This window comes from Galeopterus variegatus, unplaced genomic scaffold (genome assembly GCF_000696425.1).
Source record: "Galeopterus variegatus unplaced genomic scaffold, G_variegatus-3.0.2 Scaffold3272, whole genome shotgun sequence".
In the NCBI taxonomy this organism is placed as follows: domain Eukaryota; kingdom Metazoa; phylum Chordata; class Mammalia; order Dermoptera; family Cynocephalidae; genus Galeopterus; species Galeopterus variegatus.
Genome location: NW_007729383.1, coordinates 153,436 through 161,387, shown reverse-complemented (window position 1 = coordinate 161,387; position 7,952 = coordinate 153,436).

Here is a 7,952-nt window from a genome sequence, read left to right as displayed (position 1 = left end):
CAGTTTTTAAGTGAAAATTTTAAATTTTGATGAAGTCTAATTTACCTTTTTTTTTTCTTTCCTGGTTTATGCTTTTTGTATCCTACCTAAGAAATACTTGCCAAACACAAGGTCAAAGAGATTTTCCACTCCGTTTTCTTTTAGAAGTTTTAAAGTTTTATATTTTACACATAGGTCTGTGATCAATTTTCAGTTAATATTTCATATAGGTATGGGTCTAGCTTAATTTTATTTTGCACTGGGACAATTGGATGTGCAGTCTTTGCCTCTTAATTGGGATGTTTAGAATTTTTTTTCACTCAATGTTATCATTGATATAGTTGGGTTTGAATCTACTATTTTGCAGGTAGTTTTCTGTTTGTTCCACCTTTTTTTGTTCACTTTTCTTCTTTTTGATTTTGTGTTCATTTTTCTGTTTGATTTAGTATTCATTTTATCTCAACTATAGGCTTACTAATTATATTAATTTTTATGGTACTTTTTGGTGGTTTCCTTAGGACAGGGGTTGGAAAACTTTTCCTATAGTGGATCAGAGAGTAAATATTTTAGAATTTCCAAGCCACAGAATATCTCTGTTACTGCTTGCACTATTAGTGCTTTTCCTACCTGCCTCTTTGTTTTCCTCCTCTTTCTTTTCCCACACTTCTTTAGAAAAGTAAAATTCATTCTTAGCTAATAAAAAACAGATTTGGCCCATGGGCCCTAATTTGCTGACCCCTGCCTTAGGTGATACAATGTGCAATCTTCTATTAAAATTAAAAAAAAATTTTTTTTGCAGATTGTTCTTTTAAAAATTTTAACATTTACTTGTACATATTTGTGGGGTACAATGGCTAATTTGCTGACCCCTGCCTTAGGTGATACAATGTGCAATCTTCTATTAAAATTAAAAAAATTTTTTTTTGCAGATTGTTCTTTTAAAAATTTTAACATTTACTTGTACATATTTGTGGGGTACAATGTATTGTTTCAATACATGCAACAATATGCAATCTTTTATTTTCCATATTTTACCTTCAAATATCATCATACCACAACATGTAAATATGTTGTCATGAATTTTCCTTCTACATGTGCTGTAAACTCCACAATTCATTTTTACTATTTTTGTTTTAGATACATTATTATTTAAAACAATTAAAATGAAAGAAAATATGTCCTACATTCAACTTCATTTTTACCATTTCCAGAGTTTCTTTATGTAGTTCTGGCTTTCCATCTCATATTTCTTCAGCCTAAATAACTACTATTAATATTTTGTATATTGTGGGTCTGCTGGCAGTGAATTCTCTCTGATTTTATTTTTTCTGAAAAAATATTAGAACTTCATTATTGAAAAAATATTTTGTCTAAGTGTAGAATTCTTGGCTGCAAGTATTTTTCTTTCAGTGCTTTAAATATTTTACATCATTATCAGGTTTGGTTAATTTCTGATAAGAAGTCTCATAACTTTTATCTTTGTTTCTCTATTTTTAATGTGTCTATTTTCTCTGGCAACCCTCAAGATAGAATGTTTATCTGCCGTATTGAGCGGTTTGAATATGATGTGTTTAGGTTTGTGTACATGTGTGTGTGTGTATTTGGATATCCATCCTGTTTTTGGTTCTTTGCGATTCTAGGATCTATGCTTTGATGTATCATTATTTTTTGGAAAGTTATCAGCCATTATATCTTCAAATATTTTTTCATACACATTTGTTCTCTTTCCTCCTAAGACTCTATTGCTCCGCAGCTCGTTGGTACTGTCCTTTTTAGAAAAACACCTTTTTCACTTGGTGTTTCAAGTTCTACATTTAACTTCAGTTTTATTGACCTGTCTTCAGTTTTACTCACTATTCCATCTTCCATTTTGAGAATACTGATGAGCGTTTTGAAAGTATTCTTTATTTCTGATACTGTGTTTCTTATTTCCAGCTATCCTGTTATTTTACTCTTTCTCACAATTTTATCCGCTTCCTTAATTTTCCATATTTGTTTATGCATTTCACCTAATCTTTTTCATCTGATTGCTTAATATATTAAACACAGTTACTTTAAAGTCTGTCTGACAGTTTCAACATCTGGGTCATCCCTGACTCTGGTTTTGTTGATTGTTTTGTCTCTTGACAATGGATTGATTTTTTTGCTTTTTATTTGTTTCATAATTTTTAATTGAACACTGGATATCTTGGGTAGAAACTGAGATAAATAATATTTATGCCTAGAGATAGGCACACCTCTTCTTCTGTCAGGTCATTAGTGTGAAGTGTTAAGTTAATTTAGTGAGTAGCTTAGTTGGATTTGATTTTTGTTGTTGTTATAGTTAGTTTCAGTTCATCATAGGCTCCAAGTATCTGTAACAATGCCTTGAGCTTAAGATGGTGCCTGAGAACATACAATAAATTATAGTTAATTATAGATGCCTATAATGTACTAGTGTACATCACTAGAACTTATTTTTCCTATTTAGTTTTAATTTTGTGTCCACTAACCAGCCTCTCTATATTCCCTCACTCTCTCATTCCCAGCCTCTAGTAGCCACAATTCTATTCTCTGCTTCTAAAAGCTCAACTTACTTTTTTTACCTCCTATATGAGTGAGAACATGCAACATTGATCTTTCTGTGCCTGATTTATTTTTCAAATATTTTCATCTCTAGGAAATGATAAAGTTTTGTGATGATTAATATGATAATTATCCTGATTTGATCATCACACATGGTATACATATATTGAAATATAACTCTGTATGCCATAAATATATACAATCATGTCTGAAGGGCTGGGGAATTGTTCTCAATATTTTCACTCTACCCTCGATTTTTCAGCCATCCCTCTACACCTGTATCATGGTATTTCCCCTCCCCAGCAACAGGTTGCTTTTGATTATTACTTGATGCTTGCTAGGGTGTTGGTGTGGTACCTTCTCTGTTTTACTGGCTTAGCCACAGTCTTAGGTAGCCTCTGTGTGATTGGTCCTCAGGGTGAATTTTCTCAGCATTAGAGCCCCTCTTAACTTTAGAAGCCAAACTCTGCCTTATATATGAGGTGGGTTCTCTGCAGGAGAGAATTTCCCACCCTTCTCACAGTAGTAGGATTCTCTAATTTATTGGTATAAGACCTGGCCCCAAACTGTTTCCTGCTCTTCCTCCAGAGGTAAAAGGTATTTTTTTCTATCATTCTCCAGAAGCAATAGGTCTTCAAGGGCAACAGGATTTGCTGCCCTTACCTCAATGGCCTAAGACTTTGATGTTGATAAGTTTCTCTAGAATATCCTTAACCTTTGATTTATATTTATTTATCCTGCTTACTGTTAATACACTTTCCAATGTACAAACTATGTCTGTATGTAATTATGGAAACTTCTCTGCAGTTATTTATTCAAATATTTATCCTCTGTTACTCATTTCTTTTCTTTTGGATTTTTTTGACAGTTCTCAATAGGGAAGTATAATATAGGCAACTTATCAACCTATTTTAATGTGTTTTAAAAGTGCTTTCATTTTCAGTCTTATTTTTCTATGTTGTACTCTGACAGAATTTTGTAGTACTATCTTCAAAATAACCAGTTCATTTATAACCACTGTACTATAGTGAGTACTGCACTTATTAGTTTTAGTTTAATTTTTTGTCTTTTGAATTAATTAATTTATCTATTTATTTATTTAATTGAAACATAGTTGATTGTACATATCTGTGGGGTACAGAGTTGAATATCAATACCTGTGTGGAATACATGATGTTCAAATCAGGATAATTGGTATATTCAACATTATACAATGTAATTGATTTTTGTGGCCCTTTTCCAATTCCCGTCTTACCTCCCTCCTCCTTCCTTTTTCCCACCTCTGTTAACCTCAGTTCTGTTCTCTCCTTTTGCAAGTCCAATGTATTATTGTGGCTGTTCTATCTTTCACTTTTATTTGTTGTTTATTATTATTTTTTAGCTCCCACTTATAAGTGAGAACATCAGGTATTTCTCTTTCTGTCCCTGGTTCATTTTACTTAAAATAATTTTCTCTAAGTTCATCATCATGTTTCTGTGAATGGCAGTATTTGAGTCCTTTTTTATGGCAGAATAGTATTCCATTGTGTATGTATACCACATTTTCCTTACCCAGTGGTCCGACAATGGACATTTAGTTCCAACTCTTGGCTAGGATAAATAGAGCTGTAATAAACATGGGAGTACAAGTGTCTCTTTGACATGAAGATTTCCATTCCTTTGGGTATATACCCAGCAGTGGAATTGCTGGATCATATGGCAATTCTATCTGTAGTTATTTGAGGAACATCCATACCATTTTCCATAAAGGCTGCACCAATTTACAGTACCACAAACAGTGTAGAAGAATTTCTCTTTCTCCATATGGTCACCAGCATTTGTTATTCTCTGTCTCTTTGATAATAGACTAACTGTGGTGAGATGATATCTCAATGTGGTTTTGATTTGCACATCCTTGATGCAAGGTGATGTTAAGCATTTTTTCATGTGGCTTTTGGCCATTTGTATGTCTTCCTTTGAGAAATGTCTATTCAGCTCCTTTGCCCATTTATAAATTGCATTTTTTTTTTTACTGCATAGTTGTTTGAGTTACTTGCATATTTTGGATATTAATCCTTTGTTGGATGCATAGTTCGTAAAAATTTTCTCCCACTTTGTAGACTGTCTTTTCACTCTGTTAATTGTTTCTTTTGCTCTGTAGAAGATTTCCATTTTGACATAATCCCATTTGTTTATTTTTTCCTTTTGTTACCTATGTTTTCTTTCAGGAGTTTTGTAGTTTCAGTCTTATATTTAAGTCTTTAATCCATTTTCAGCTTATTTTTGTATGTGGTGAGAGGTACAGATCTAGTTTCATTCTCCTACATATGGATGTCATTTCCCCAGCACAATTTATTGAAGAGGTGGTCTTTTCCCCGATATATGTTCTTGGTGCCTTTTTTGAAGATCAGTTGGCCATAAGTATTTGTGTTGATTTGGGTTCTCTGCTCTGTTTCATTGGTCCATGTGTCTGTTTTTATGCCAGTAACATGTTGTTTTGGTTACCATACTTTTGTGGTATAATTTGAAATTAGGTAATATGATGCTTCCAATTTTATTTTTTATTTTTGACTCATGATTGCTTTGGCTGCTCAAGGTCTTTTGTTGTTCCATATGAATGTTAGGATTGTTTTTTCTGTATCTGTGAAGAATGTCACTGGTATTTTAATGGGGATTGCATTGAATCTGTAGATTGCTTTGGGTAGTATGGACATTTTCACAATATTAATTATTCCAAACCATGAACATGGAATGTCTTTCTATCTTTTGGTGTCCTCTTTAATTTCTTTCAGCAGTGATTTGCAGTTCACATAGAGATTTTTCACTTCCTTGATTAAATTTATTCTCAGGTATTTCATTCTTTTGGTCGCTGTTGTAAATGGACTTTCTTCTTGATTTCTTTTTCTGCTGGCTCATTGTTGGTGTATGAAAATGCTACTAATTTTTGTGTGTTGGTTTTGTCTCCTGTAACTCTACTGAATTCGTTTTCAACTCTAGAAGTTTTTTGGTAGAGTTTTTTGGTTTCTCTCTGTATAGGATTATGTCATAGTGCACAGGGACAGTTTGGCTTCATCTTTTCCAATCTGGATGCCCTTTATTTCTTTCTCTTTCCTGATTGGCTATTAGTTTCAATACTATGTTAAATAGGAGTGTTGAAGTGGGCATCTTTGTCCTGCTCTGTTCTTAAGCTTTCAGCTTTTCCCCATTCAGAATGACATTGTGGTGGGTTTGTCATATAGAGCTTTTATTGTGTTGAGATACTTTCCTTCTATACTTAATTTGTTCAGAGTCTTTATCATGAAGGGATGTTGAGTTTTGTGAAATGCATTTTCTGCATCTATTTAGATAATGTTATGGTTTGTCCTTGATTTTGTGGTTGTGGTGTATCCCATTTATTGATTTGCATATGTTGAAAAATCCCTGCATCCATGGAATGAATCCCACTTGATCAGGGTGTGTAATCTTTTTGATATGCTTTTGGATTCTGTTTGCTAATATTTTGTTGAGGATTTTTGTGTCTATGTTCATCAAGTTTATTGGCCTTTACTTTTCTTTTTGTTTGGTGTCTTTGTCTGATTTTGGTATCAGGGTGATGCTGGCTTCATAGAATGAGTTTGGGAAAATGGCCTCTTTCAATATTTTGGAATAGTTTGGAAAACATTGGTGTTAATTCTTCCTCAAAGGTGTGGTAGAATTCAGCAGTAAAACCATCTGGTCCTGGGCTTTTCTTTGTTAGGAGACTGCTTATAACTTTCAGTCTTGATACTTGTTAGTGGTCTGTTCATGTCTTCCATTTATTCTTGGTTCAGTCTTGGTAGTTTGTGTCCAGAAATTTGTCCGTTTCTTTCAGATTTTTCAGTTTGTTGGCATATAGTTGTTCATAATAATCCTTAATGATTCTTTTTATTTCTATGTTATAGGTTGGAATGTCTCCTCTTTCATTTCTGATTTTTGTTATTTGGGTCTTCTTTCTTCTTTTTTAAGTTAGTTTGGCTAACGGTTTGTCTATTTTGTTTATTTTGTCAGAAAATCTACTTTTCTCTCTCTCTCTCTATTTCAGTTAGTTCTGCTCTGTTCTTTTTTTTTTTTTTTTTTTTTTTTTTTGCCCTTTTTGAGACTGGCCACACCAGGCTCAGCCAGTGAGCGCTGTGAGGGCAGCGGTCATCCCTATATAGGATCCGAACCCGCGGCGGGAGCGCCACTGCACTCCCAGCGCCGCACTCTCCCGAGTGCGCCACAGGCTCGGCCCTGCTCTGTTCTTTATTTCTTTCTCTCTATTAATTTTCTGATTGGATTGTTCTTGTTTTTCTAGATCTTTGAAGTGTAATGTTAGGTTGTTTATTTGAAGTCTTTCTATTCTTTTTGATCTTTTAAATCTTTTAAATAGTGTTTTTTAAAATTTCTATTTCATTTGTTTCTTCTCTGAGCCTTGTTATTTGTTTTATTCTGCTAATTTTGTTTTTAGTTTGTTGTTGTTCAGTTGTAGGTGCAACATCGGGTTGTTCACCAGAAATCTTTTTTCTTTTTTGATATAGGCATTTATTGCTATAAGCTTTACTCTTAGATCTGCTTTTGCTGTGTTCTATAACTTTTGGTATGATATTTCTCCATTCTTGTGTCTCAAGAAATTTTTATTTATTTATTTATTTATTTATTATTAATTAATTAATTAATTAATTAATTTATTTATTTATTTTTTATTGTGAAGCAGCACATAGCTGCCAGGGGCTGTTTTATTTATTTATTTAATTTTATTTTTTTATTTATTTTTATTTTTTTATTTTTTATTTTTTGTCTTTTTTGTCTTTTTCCGTGTCCGGCAACAGATCGCAAACCTCAGTGTTGCCCCCGTACCGGACCGGGGACCGGCAACGGGATTGCAACACTCGGCGCTGCTCCCGCGCCTCGCTCAGCCAGTGAGCGGGAACCGGCCTGCATGTGGGACCCGAACCCTCGGGCGGGAGCGCCTCCGCGCTTCCCAAGCGGCGCACTTATCCAGTGCGCCACCGGGCCGGCCCTTAATTTTATTTTTTTAAATTATTTTTATTTTGTCAATATACAATGTAGTTGATTATTGTGTCCCNTGACAATGATTTCCTTGTATATTTCCTCTTTCAGGTCCTGTATGTTTTTCCTGGTTTCATCGTGCTGTCTATCTGTGTTTTCTTGTATCTCATTCAGTCTGTTTAGGATTAACACTCGAAATTCCCTGTCATTCATTTCAAGGGCTTCTTGTTCTATAGGATCTAGAATTTGAGATTTATTAACTTTTGGTGGTGTGTTTTCTTGGTTTTTTGCATTTCTGGTATTTCTTTTTGGTTGTTTGTTCATTTTGGCAGGGATTTTCACTCGGATCTTGGACCTCTGGTTCAAGTCCTGTAAGGTGTGTGTGTTCTGCACCTCACTATCGGGGCGTTTTCACACTCTGT